The sequence below is a fragment of the Tamandua tetradactyla genome, chromosome 23 (assembly GCF_023851605.1).
Source record: "Tamandua tetradactyla isolate mTamTet1 chromosome 23, mTamTet1.pri, whole genome shotgun sequence".
Lineage (NCBI taxonomy): Eukaryota > Metazoa > Chordata > Mammalia > Pilosa > Myrmecophagidae > Tamandua > Tamandua tetradactyla.
The window spans coordinates 29,610,489-29,624,551 of NC_135349.1; the positions used below are offsets into that span (position 1 = coordinate 29,610,489).

Consider the following 14,063-nt stretch of genomic DNA (forward strand, 5'->3'; position numbering starts at 1 on the left):
TATAAGGGATTCCAAAGTGGTGGGTGATGTTATATAGGCGCAGGAAGGCTGTGAAGGAGGCGCTGCAGTAGGCAGGGCCATTGTCTGTTTTTAGGTCCCAGGGAATGCCCATAAAGAGAATTCCTTGGCGAAGTGCCTTGATGCAATGTTTGGCAGTTTCACCCGGTAGGGGGACTGCATGGCACATGCTTGAATAAGTGTCTGTAATGACATGTAGATATTTAAGACGCCCGAAGGAAGAGATGTGGGTAACATCCATTTGCCATCTGGCATTTGGCTTAAGGCCACAGGGATTGACTCCTTGCGGTTGCAGAGGCCCAAGTGGCGCAAAGGGCACGCAAGTGGCGCAGCTGCGAACTATGTGTTTGCAGGTTTCCTTGGGCAGACCGCAGAGATGATGTAGGGAGTTGGCTGAAAAGTGAAACCTGGAGTGGAGTTGTTTGGTTGTATTAATGGAGTCACCGAGTGTGTTGGCAGCTGAGACAGAGACTGCTCTATCAGCTGCTTCATTGCCGGCCGCAAGTGGTCCAGGGAGGCCGGAATGGCTGCGGATGTGAGCGATGAACCAGGGGGCCTGTCTCTTTTCAAGCTGATTTTTTAATGAGACCAAGGCTCTATCTATGGCCTTGGAAGCATCTGGAAAGAAGGTAGCTAGTGCCATCACTTTACAGACTTGGTAGGTGTATAAACTGTCCGTGAAGATGTTGAGTGGCATGCTAGGAAACTTTCTGAAGGCTTCTTCTACTGCAAGAAGTTCGCCGACCTGCACAGAGTATTGATGGAACTGGGTAAAACAAAGGGGGTCCTTTTGTTCTGGTAGGTACACCACAAGGGCGAACTTGGTTTTTGACGCGTCCGTAAAGACGGTGGTTTTATTTGGGATAGGGGAAGAAGATGGGAACGGGAAATAAGGACATTTGGGCGGCAGTGGGAAGTGAAGCACTGTCTGAAATATTTTGTGTGATGGGTAATGGTTGTCAAAATTACCAGTAAAGCCCTCCATTAGAAGTTGCATGTCTACATTATTTTGGATGAGCCATGTAGTTTGTTTCTCATCAAAAGGCCAGATTATAGTGTCAGGCGGGCGACCAAAGAGGTATATTGCTGTTTTGACTAAGTCGAGGGCAAGGCACACCCACATTTTTGCTTGAGGGCAGATTTTTCTGAGTTTACTTTTGGCAGGGTGGACCCATAGTAGGGGGCCTTCCTGCCAGAGTACCCCTGTGGGGGTAAAATATGTATTTAGGACCAGTCCCTGGAGGGGGAGCTCTGGTTTAAACCGATCGAGCTGGCTTTTGGAGAAATATTCATTGAACATTTGGAGAGCCAGTTTTGCCCAAAAGTCTAACTTAATGGGCTGTGTGATAGCTTTGGATGTTTGCTCTCCAGTTTTTAGGAGTTTGAAGAGTGGCTGAAGCTCCGCTGTGGTTATTGGCAGGGCTGAGCGCACCCAGTTTATTTGCCCGCACAGTTGCTGCAGTTCATGTAAGGTTAGTTTGTTGGGGATAGTGAACTGAAATTTTGTAGGGGTTACCTTTTGGTCTATAGTGAACCCCAGGAAGGTATATGGTGCACAGAGTTGGATTTTGTCTGGCTGAACTTTAAGCCCTAGACCTTGTAAGTTGACTTGTAACTGTGAAACAAGTTCCTTGAGCTGCTCGGAGTCCTTGGTTGCTACGAGAATGTCATCCATATAATGAATGATGAGGGCCTGGTCGTGCAGTGGAGACACTGCGGAGTCGACATAGGCCTGGCAGATAGCTGGACTATTATGCATGCCTTGGGGGAGCACTTTCCACTGATAATGCTGCGCTGCCCCCGCGTGGTTGGTGACTGGAACCGTAAAGGCAAATTTTGGCTTGTCAGAGTCATGTAATGGAATTGAGAAAAAACAATCCTTGATGTCTATTGTGGCCACGTGAAGATGTGCTGGGATGGCTACCGGGTGTGGCAACCCAGGCTGTGGAGAGCCCATGGGGAGTATGTGTTTATTAATCTCCCGGAGGTCATGAAGGAGTCTGAATTTGTTTGCGGCCTTTTTGTGAATAACAAAAACAGGCAAATTGTAGGGGCTGGTGGAAGGTTCGATATGCCCTGCTTCTAGTTGCTCTAGGATGAGGGTTTTGAGTATATTTAATTTATGGGAAGGTAAAGGCCACTGCTCCACCCAAATAGGCTCCTCTGTATCCCATTGAAGAGGAGTCTTTTTTGGTGCTGGAGGTGTTATGCAAGCAGTGGCGCAAATTATTGGGGGGGCTGTGTGGTAATACTGGCCCCCGTGGCTGTGGGAATGGCTCGTCCCCAGAGGGCTTGGCCAATGGTGGTTAGGAAGCATTCTTGGGGGGGCTGTGTGGTAATATATGCCCCCGAGGCTGCTAGAATGTCTCGCCCCCATAAGATCTGGTCAATGGTGTTTAGAAAGAGCGGCCGGAAGGTACCGGAGTGACCTTCATTATCTTCCCATTTAATGGGAGAGGCGGCACGCAGGGAGGGAGCAGAGCCCGTGGCTCCGATAACGGAGGGTCCCTCCTCTGTTTTCCATTGGGCTATAAGGCGGGTAGGCAGACATGAGATTTCTGCCCCAGAATCAACGGTGCCTGTGTACCAGCGACTGTTTATTTTAATTTTGCGGGTGGGCTTGTTGGGGGTTATAGGGATTGACCACATTATGGCTTGGGGCCGGTCTTGGCCCGGGTCTGTGTCTCTTGGGGGTGGGGCTGAGACATGCCCCCTTTCAAGTTTAAAGGCTGCTCTCTGTTATTAGCGCGGCAGTCTTGAGCCCAGTGATAGCCCTTGTTGCAGCGAGGGCAGGGCGTAGGGGGCTTGCGCTGCTGCCACTGTGGCTTGGTAGGTGGCGGGCTATGGGTGGTACAGTTTTTTGCAAAATGCCCCGTTTTTCCACACCTGAAGCAGCCAGACGTTAGGGCCATGGCAGTGGCAATGGCCTGAGCTAACGAGGCTGCACTAGAGTCTATATTACTGCAAGCGAGCACCCGGTCATGCATGGCCTTTTCTTTGATGGGCAGTATGGCCTGTTTGCAGGCCGGACTTGCTCCTTCAAAAATAAGCTCTTTGGCAAGGGCGGTTTGTGCTTGTTCACCCAGAACTTTGCGTTCACATGTCTCAGTAACCCGTGAGATGAAGGAGGCGAAGACTTCATCCTTGCCTTGTGTAAGTTTAGTGAATTTTTCGGGCTTAGCTGCGGAACAGGAGCAGAAGGCCCGCATGGCGACTTCCCTCAGTTGTATCCAGAATCCATTTGGGGCTTGCAGGTATACTGCAGGATTAACATAGAAGCCCATCCCTAAGAAAGCTTCGAGAGGCACACCGAGACCCGGGGGCTCAAACTGATGCATGAGTGTGACTTGCTTTTCCGCCTCAGCATTAAAGTGGACCCTCCAGTCAACGTACTGGCCAGGTGTAAGAATAGCCCGTGCTAAGGAGGTCCAATCATGGGGAGTACACAGGTTTGTTGAGATTTCCTCAAGGAGGTGGGTTGCATATGGACTGGCAAATCCATCCTCCTTTACCGCTTTGCGCAGCCGCTTGGTGTCCTCTGGTTCCAAGGGGTACCAGGGGAGCGGGCGCTGCGGTGTAGGGGCAACGTTCATAGGGAAGCAAGTGACCGGCGGCAGCAAAATAGGTTGAGGGGCAGCCGGGCCATTAGATGCGCCAGCGTTGAGCGGCCATAATGGCGCTGCCGATTGAGGGGCGGAGGCGCAAAATAATGGACCTGGAGAGTTGTCCGGTGCAAAAGATGGCGGCCAGGAAGGCGCCGCCAGCAAGGAGGCCGGAGCACAAGATGGCAGACAGGGTGGGGCTAGAGCACAATATGGCGGACAAAGCTCCTCCCTCTGTGGAGGGGGGGCAGCCGGGAGGCACTTCTCCTTTCTGGTTGAAGGAGAAGGAGGAAGTGGCTCGCCAGATGGCGCGAAACCGCCATCTTTAGGAAGGGCGGGATGCATGAAACCGCCATCTTTAGGAAGGGCGGGATGCGTGAAACCGCCATCTTTAGGAAGGGCGTGATAAAGGCACTTCTGGTTTTCTTTGTCTTTGCTTGAACAAGAAGGAGGAAGTTCGCCATCTTGCTCTGTCGCTAGATTGTTAAGTTTAGGAGGACAGAGCTCGAGCTCGTTATTCAGCTGCTCAAATAAGGATTCAGAGTCCGGGTTGGAGTTATTATGAGACTCCTCTGAATTAGCAGAATTTGTTGCCGAATAGGCTTCCTGGGCGGCGCTATCGGATGGTGGCCGCGAGCCGTGTAGGCAAGAACAGATGGTAATAAGCATGGGCAGGAGCCCGGGGGGGAAACATTTGTTTTCGTGCTCCATTTTTTGGGTGACCCGATCGATAAGTTGGTCATAGGTAGCCGGGTCCCACAAGTGGCAAGTGACAAGCCATGGGTTGAACGGGAGCAGGAGGTCCCAATAAACTTGGAGCTGGCGAACTGAAACCTTGCATTTATGAGTGTCTAGCAGGGCTGCCAGCGCAAGGACCTGCGGTGCCTGGCGTATTGAAATGCGATTGCCCATAAGAGGTAAGTTGTAGCAGTGAGCCGGAGGAGGATGGGGGCTGAGTTCTACCGATTAAGGGAGAAAAACTAGCAGGGTAATACACCCTACAGCACAGAGAAACGTTATGGCAAGAAAAAGTCTTTCTACTAAATTCCAATCTTTAGGGGCAATTTGTGCTAATATTGCTGCCCACACTAACGCTAAGAGAGATATTAACAAGAGCCAATAATTTATTTATACTAGTGAAAGGTTGGAGGGGCTCTCAGCCGGAGAGAGCGGGGGCCCTTACCTTGACGAGCAGTGGCTGGAGAGGGGGAGACGAAGAGAGGTCCCTGTTCGGGCGCCAATTGCGGCTTGGGGCTTGCCTAGCCTGACTGCACTGGGGTCTCGTCCTCGGATGTGGTTCGGCCAGAGAGCGGCGTCAGCCGAGACCACGGGGCTCGAAGGTTTGGAGGGTGCGTGAGCACAATAAACCGAGACTAAAGAATAATAGCAGTAATTTATTGCCTAAGGCTCGCAGGACCTAGCTGGCTGGCAAGGCTTACAGGCTAAGACCCTGACAAGAGGAAACACAAAGACTATATAGGGTTGGTGAGGGGGAGTTAATTAGAGGTGAAGAAACTTTGATGGGCAGCTGGTATGGTGTCGTATAGGATGTGGATTGGTTAGGAGGTGTGTTGAATATTATAATGGGTGGTGAGGTGAGGGGTGTACATGGTCTAATGAAGAAGAGGTGAAAAGGTGGTGCGATATATGCTCAGGAGTTGCTAGGCAGGGGGTTAGAATAGCAAGGCTTGCAAGAACGAGAGATGTCTGGATATGTTAGGGCATGTTAAGGCAGATAAGAGGCAACAGTTACAAATATATGCAGCATGGTATAATCTAGGATTGCCTAGAGAATGCATTATACATTTAGTCACTGTATAATGCCAGTGACTAAATGTACAAATTTAAAAAATGTTTCTGCATGAGGAAGAACAAAGGAATGTCATTAATGCAGGGTGCTGAAAATAGATGGTAATTAATATTTTAAAATTTAAACTTATGTGTGAGACTAAAGCAAAAAATGTTTATTTGGTACAAAATTTATATTTTGACTAGTGCATTTCCTAACATAACTTATGTAGATAGCTTGGATGAACAACATAAACACATGGACCCTTGGGTAAGACATGAGATTTTGTTGATATGTCCAGAGTGATGCCCCAATGAATCCCAGAGTGATTTGATCACTTAGTGGAAAAGTATTTGCTAAGTCTCCTTTGGGGAATGGTGAGAATGGGGGAAAATTCAACCTCCCCAAGTTGAATTCTTGATATTCTCACAAGCAGTGTGGACAACCAAAGCTATAGGCTGAGCCCCCAGTATTGGGGTTTGTTCATATGAAACTTAACCCCACAAAGGATAGGTCAAGCCTACTTAAAATTAGGCCTAAGAGTCACACCCGAGAGAATCTCTTTTGTTGCTTAGATGTGGCCTCTCTGTCCAGCCAACACAACTAGCAAACTCTCCACCCTCCCCCTGTCTACGTGGGACATGACTTCCATGGGTGTGGCCTTCCTGGAAATGTGGGACAGAAATCCAAGAATGAACTCAGACTCAGCATCAAGGTATTGAGAAAAACCCTAGAATGAGCTGAGACCCAGGGTCAAGGGATTGAGAAAATCCTCTCGACCAAAAGGGGGAAGAGTGAAATGAGGCAAAGTTTCAATAGCTGAGAGATTCCAAACAGAGTTGAGAGGTTATCCTGGAGGTTATTCTTATGCATTAAGTAGATATCACATTGTTATCTAAGAGGAAATGGAGAGGCTGGAGGGAACTGCCTGAAAATATAGAGCTGTGTTCCAGTAGCCATGTTTCTTGATGATGATTGTATAATGGTGTAGCTTTCACAGTGTGACTGTGAAAACCTTGTATCTTATGCTCCTTTTATCTACCTTGTCAACAGATGAGTAGAACATGTGGAATAAAAATAAAAAATAGGGGGAACAAATGTTAAAATAAATTTAGTTTGAAATGCTAGTGATCAATGAAAGGGAGGAGTAAGGGGTATGGTGTGTATGGTTTTCTTTTATGTTTTTGTTTTATTTTTCTGTTGTCTTTTTGTTTCTTTTTCTGAATTGATGCAAATGTTCTAAGAAATGATCATGATGATGAATCTGCAGCTATATGATGATATTGTGAATTACTGATTATATATGTAGGATGGAATGATCACATATTGGGAATGTTTGTGTTTCTTTCCTGTAGTTTTTTTTAATTAATAAAAAATTTTTAAAAATGTTATTATTTTCAACTTCATCACTGAGACATTTTACTTAATAGCTCTGTATTTAGATTATTTGTATCTATTTCTGAAGGTCTATCAACAGGTTTAATCTCTAACAAAAACCTGTATTTAATCTATACTCAATAGTTGATACCACTTCAGTACCTCTATTACTTCTTTCAAATGATGAAGGCATGTTATTCTACTCTGTTAGATAACTGCAGCATGCAACTTTGGAATGCCACTCAACCTGTGTATGGACAGTTGTGTTTTGTCATGTATTGGCCATAATGAGAAAAATATTTGATGTACTTGTGGGACAAAAGTATATGTCCTATAGGAAATGGCTTAACTTTCGCAGCTATCATTTTAAGTGATCATAAAGTGCTAAGGGTTAGGTTTAGTGTCACATTTACAAAGAACACAAGCTGTACATGCTTGAAGGATGGTCGTCCTTTCATAACCATCAGTCCAGAAGAGAAAGCATGGAGTAGTCCTTTGGCTGCTCTCACTAGTGAGTGGTCTCCAATCCTGAGTTGTCATAAGAAATTTCTGTTGACAGCCTCGGACTCAGAGTATACACTGGAAAGACATTGACATATATATAGTAAATAGCATGGGACTCTTACTTTGAGGTTCTTCATACTTGAATAATATGAAGTTTTTTCATTCATTTATGCCATTACATCTGCTGGATTTCTGATTTAGATGCCACCCTGAAATCTGATACTGTTAAATTAGCTTAGTGTTTTAAGATGTGACACATTCTCCTCTATGGAATTTCCTCTAAGTACTCCTCTGTGCTTTCTGTTTCTGTAGGCTGCCTCATGCATGGTGCCTTAAACATGTACAACTTCTGGTCTTCATAGATGTGATCCTGGGGATCTCACTAATAACTCTTCTTGGTCACCTGAAGAAGACAGCTGCTAAAGAAAGACAGCAATAACGTTTTAAGCAAGCCTAGTGACACCACATGGAATTCCAGTGCATACAACTACCAGTGTACTGTATTGTCAGTTTCAAAACCAGTTTGCAAATGCAATGTTCAGCCTACTTCCATTCAGCCCACGGAAACTGGTCAATGCTGAACTTTATTTAACCACACACAGTAAATCTGAACCTGTGTGATACTGTCACAGATGCCTGCATGACCACACTCCTTTAGTTTTCTCTGTGATGTCAATGAGGAAAATTTGCTAAAAAAGAGGCATTGAATAGTATTTGGACTTTCAACATCCTTCTAGATTTACAGATCTTATGAAATAAGTTTCAATGTGTCAGATGTTGAAATGGCTCACATGAATGTTTGGATTTATATTTGAGTTTTAGCAAGTGCATGCATTACTAATGATTGACTTTTAGCCTGGCATGGTATAGTCCTCTGACAGTGAATGAAATAAATGAAAAAAACCTCCCTTTGGTTTCATTTGTATTGGCTGAAGAAAACATCAGAATGGTTTGTTACATTGCTAAAAATGTAAAAAAATAATCATGGGATTATTTCTAACACAGAGGTATTTACTTTGCTTCATTTTTTTGTTTGGTTTAAATAATGTGTGGGTGGGTGTATGTTCTTTGGAAATACATGCTTTTATAAGAAAATTGTATTTCAGCTATACCTGTACCAAAGTAATAACAGGATTACTAAATTTTTTACTTTTATTTAAAGTTGTGTTTTATTTATTAGTCGAATGCTTATTGATGAACTGCTTGAAAATGAACCCTTAAGGAATTTCACAGTTTCACAGAAATTAATGTTAATCCATACAAGTATTATACAGTGGGTAATGCATTATGAAAAGAAATAAGGTTTCATTCATATATTCACTTATATTGTAGTTGTGGTGGCCATGCACTTTAAATACTTTTAGTTTCTACATATAAGTTATACAGAGTATAACAGAATTGCCTTTCAAAGGTAAATTCTCAAACATTTCAGTAAATCTTGTTACTTCTCTAAAGGTTTTGTCTTTACATATTAATTAAGAGTTTGTATAGTGTCCATTAACAAAATACCCTGTTTTACTGATTTCAGTGTTCATCCCATTATTAAATTAGCACAATCACATGCAGTCATTGATCCCACATTGTTTATCTTGAGAGCATTGCATTGTGACATATCACATACTTCAAATTAGAGTTGTAATATTTTGTTGTTTTCATTAATCTGTAACACAATATAATATTATTCTGCAACTTTAGAAGCTAGTTTTCGAATGTAGATGTAGGTTTTTCATTAAAATAAGCCAGTCATAGTCATGTGGAGTTGTATGGGGGTTTAAAAATCATAAATCTTCCTCTCACATTTTGCAGATAAGAAAAATAGTCTAAAGTCATAATGCTGATTACTAGCAAACTGCTTGCTTCCATTCCTTTTATTCACATCCTGACTGTGGGTCTGTCTACCAACTTGAAATATTCACATGTGTGTGATGACATGATTTAAATGTTGGCTTTTTTGTAGCTATCCAAATAGAACATAATTCAGCTGTCTTATTAGAGAATAGGAATTTGATTTATTGTTAGAAATGACATTTTTGGGTCAAAGGTGTTTTAGATAAAGATAAATTTTGCAGAGGGAGATTCTTAAACAAAAGAAAAAATGACCAGAATAAAGTAGAAAATGCTTTAGATTTTATTTTAAAACATGTTCTTCAGGAAAAATATGTTATTTTATAATTATGTTGAAAATACTGAAGTGTAAAAATTTTAAGTCTACTATGGTGTAGGTTTGTTAGGTAACACAGTTGTCGTTTTCAGCTTTCTGAGAGAGGAATTTTGAATGATGTTTTCACTATATATAAAAGAAATGACCCTTGAAAATTTTATTTTTTAAAATGGATATTTCATTTTATATTGACATGTTATTAAAATAGGGAAATTTGTAAATATTATTTGGTTAAAAATAGTAACCAAATACTATTTGGTGAAGAATAGTGGCTAGATTATAAATACTATAATAGTTATAATTGTAGTTTAGAGATCTACATTTGAGATTTGTTAAAATAGGTGTGTGTGTGTTTACTGTTCATGTGTAAATTTCTGACACTCATAGCAATTCATATTCTCTTGTTATTGCTTCCTTATGAGATTCTTGCTAATAAAGTACTTGTATTTTAGTTTCTAAATACAGCTGTTATAGCCAACTTTCTCTTCATATCTCTTCATATCTAAATGCATGTCTTACTCTTCATATCTCTTCATATCTAAATACAACACTGCACTCTACTAGAGGGTTCTGGGGTAAGTCATCTGTACAGACCTGGGGAGGTGAAAGTATGAACAGATCTTGTGTGACATAGCTTTCACCTTTTGTGTAAGGGAGATGCCATAGGAAGCTGTTATAGAGGCAGCTGTGAACAGAATTCAGTGCCTTCCACAAAATATAGCCCAGTCAGTGAGCAGCAGCGTGTCCCCATGGTACAGGAAGCCTGGAGTGCATTTCTGACATCCCAAAATGTTAGCACATTTGTAGGAGACCAACAGTTTAATATACATCTTTTCAAGATGCTCAGAAATAAAATCATGGTATAAGAGAACTGTCAGTTTTCTATAAATACATAAATATTTTTAAAAAATCAGTAAACAGAATTAAATAAGTCCATTCTGTCTAGAGGTAATTTGTAAAATTGTACTTTGAAATGCAATGTGGACAAAAGTTAATGATGACCATGAGATAGACACCAGTGACATTGTACCATGTGATATACACAAGTGACCTCAGGAGATTTTGGTGTCTGTGCAAAGTGATAGGAAATCCAGCTTATGTTCATATTGTAGGTCCAGTAAAAATCATTCTGAACTGATCTCACTGGACATCCAAATCTGTAGAATTAGCATTGGAGAACAACTGAAAATAAATTGCCATCACTTCTTTTCATAAATGATAAATAAAAATAAAATTAATTATTCAAATCCCTTAATTATGAATGATAAATATTAATGAAAATAGACCATTCAAATGTGAAAAACTAAAACTTTTGTCAGCATGAAATATTCATATATAAGCTAAAATTCAGAAACAAAATATATCTTAAGACATATAACTGAAAATACAAAAGTATTATAATGAAAATAGGAATAATACAGGCAAATACTACTATAAATAAATGAAAGCTCATTATCTTCCCTTATTTATACCATAGTGAAGGTTTACAAAAATAGGTGAAAGCATTATGAAAAAGCCATATATTAAAGGGTGTCATAAACCAGATAAGGGACCCTTGAAAAATGAGAGACAGAGCACGGGAAAGAATAAGGGAAAAAATGAAAGGAAAAGTCGGTTCATAAGTGAAACATAAACTAAAAGAAACCTAGTGACTAGGTAATGCCTTCAGGAAACAGAAGGTGAACAAGGGGACAATATCAAAGATATTCAAGGTAGATTGCAAAAGATTTGCAAGACATGCCAACAGTTGAAGATTGCCTTAGAACATCAAAAACATGAATCACTGGAGTACCTAAAAGAGAAACCAGAAGAGGAGGTGTGAAAAAGTATTAAACATTATATTTCCTTATTTTCTGGAAATAAAAATGTTTTTAGCTGCATATTTAACATATACATTGATCATTCACTTAATTGTATGGTGTGTTCTATAAAATTACTGAGATTTAAAGCATGAGAAAAATTCTTTGTGCATCTAGAAAAAAGTAGGTGGCCTAATGGAAATAACATTAGAAACTGATGAGTACTTTTCTGAAGAATATTTTGAGTCAGAAGAAAATGGGGTGAAATGTTTGGGTAAAGAAGCTATGAGTAATGACTTTTATACCTGGTAAAACTGACTTGTAAGAAAGACAGGAATTGCAATGCAAGATATCCCATTAGACTTGTTGAAAATTTTTCCCAATATCCCTTTCAGATGAGTGAACAGATGTCAGTAAATAAAAGTGTCTAGAAAGGCATTGGCTTAAGGATGGATACTAAGTATAAATTTGCAGTCATTTGCTCAACCAAGAGAAAATGATGGTTCTAAAAGAGAGGGAGTGACTTTGGTGGTAGCCAAAAGGGTACAGTCTTATATTCATTCATTAAGCAGTAACTTTGTTCATGGTACTTTTCCATATATGTGTTTCTTTTTACTGGAAACTGCTAAGAACAAAAAGTAGTAGTAGTATCATACAGCATTGTTCACTATAAGATGTCTACCATTAAATATAAATTTACTTCTAAAAAAACCTCTGAATTTATACAATTATAAAAAAACTAAACTTGCCTGTGCCCTGTGCCAGCCAATGGGGAAGCCAATGTCTGGAGATCAGGGAGGTGTGGACTACAAGGCTACACTCCCGCCATCCTCAGCATGCACTGACCTATCATGGTAGTACCTGGCTGGCCTGGTGTTGTCCCTCCATAGCCCTCAGCTGAGGGCCAGCCTCCTGTACCTCACCTGCTTGATCCCATGGTCACCACAGGTCTACTGCAGTTGAAGTGACAGCCAGTAGAAATATAGTGGAAAATGCAAAAGAATGAAATTATTAAACCTGCAAAATACTTCTGAGAATTAGAAAAGAGCACCTTGCTTGCTTTAGTAGAAAAGTTCAAATGTGCTTGAATGCAAAAACTGATGCATGAACTATTGTACTTAAGCTACATACCTGGGAAGCTCTTGTCCATAAGTACAAGTGCAAAGAGTTGAAGAAGTGCTGGGAGAACAACAGGCTCAGACCAAAAAAATAATGGCCCATGAGACTAGATAGAAAGTGAAATGGAGAGTCAGTCCACTTCTGGGTATCCACATGGTGCCTGAGCAGCTCTACTCCCTGCAGAACCTTCCAGAAGAAGAACCCAATGATCACCCTGATGCTGTAGCCCAAAAGTCATTTTCTGCTGCACATAGAGAAGTATACAATGATGAGAACAAGTTCATATATTTTCCAGTATATGAGCGTCTCTCTCAACTTAAGCCATTGTGTTCAGCTGCCAGGGTAACAGCCAATAAAAAATGCAGGATCAAAATTTCTCAGGGAGAGGCTTTAAAAAGGAGGCATGAAAAGGAACACCACCAGCAGATGTCCATCTTACAGCTGCAGATGGCTGGAAATGAATGAGGTGGTTGTGGCCAAATTCCAGCCTATAACGTAAGAGTGTGAGAATGCATAGGAGGTGCACCAGATCAAAATGGAAGTTCTCAGAGAAAAGAAGATGCATTGGGAAACGAAGCTACAAAGTTTTACCAAGGAGTGGCCTGTCGCCTCATTTAACTGGCCCTTTCCCAACTCATCCTGAGGCTTTGGGGACAACCACCTTTTAATTCATCTGTGTCAGCAAAGGAAGTCCAGGACATGCACATATGGTCAATAACATGTAATAGAGCTGCAACTAGGAAGATTAGAGTGATGATAGTCATCAATTTAAGAATACATTCTGGTAAAGAATTGCACCCTCTGTGCCCTTTACATGTCAAAGCAGTTATGAAAGTCCTCTAAAAATTCTCACTATGAGTGCTATAATCCTGAATTAACATCTCTTTAATTAAAGTTCATACAAGAACAAAAAAAATAAATAAATAAAATAAACTTATTAAACCAAAACATAACTGAACTAATAAAGTAAAATGTTAAGTTTAAGAAGGTGGCTCTCTTTTTTTTTTTGGATTATGTTTTACTGGCCTTCAACCACCCTTCAATCCTCCAGATCCATTGAGGCTCAGGATGAGGCCCCCAGCTCTCCATACTTGGAGTTTTCTATGGTAGCAATTGCAACACAAACATGGGTTCTGGAATCACTGGGGATGCACAGATGTGGATGGAGAAGGAAGCTTACTGGGATGGGTTGCAGGACCCAGTAGTCAGCTCGGATGCTGGAGATGCATCCTGGGCCTCTGATATCCCCAGGAGTCATATCCACAAAGCATCAATGCTCAGTTGTTTCTCTGTACTGAGAGTGTTGTCTATTGGCATAGAGTGGCTGTAAATATTGTCTGAGAGGGATATCTTAAGGTAACTTTGTGCTGAAGTGAAACTGAATATGAAGGAAATGGGAGGGCTCTACAGCAGAGGAAATTTGGACAGAGTTTAGAGTAGAAGACAGAAGACAGATGGTTAAGTGACAGAGGCAGAGATTTAGTTATGGCTTGCCAGCCAGTTGCTACCAGAGTAAGGTGCTCCCTGTGAGCACCTTGGTTTGGAACTTTTTGCATCATAGAATGGGAGAAAATCAACTCCTGTGTTTAAGCCAATGAGTCAGTGATATTTTTTGTGCAGCTCTGGAAAACTAAGATAGTCTATCTGCCCACGAAAACTTAATCTGATGCTGTCAGGGCCACCCCACACTCTTC

The 14,063-nt window shown here is 41.5% G+C and overlaps 1 pseudogene; it reads left to right on the forward strand.

Annotated features, from left to right (window-relative positions):
* Positions 1-12,242: 12,242 nt before the first annotated feature.
* LOC143666748 (myb/SANT-like DNA-binding domain-containing protein 3 pseudogene) lies at positions 12,243-13,012 on the forward strand (annotated as a pseudogene).
* Positions 13,013-14,063: the final 1,051 nt, after the last annotated feature.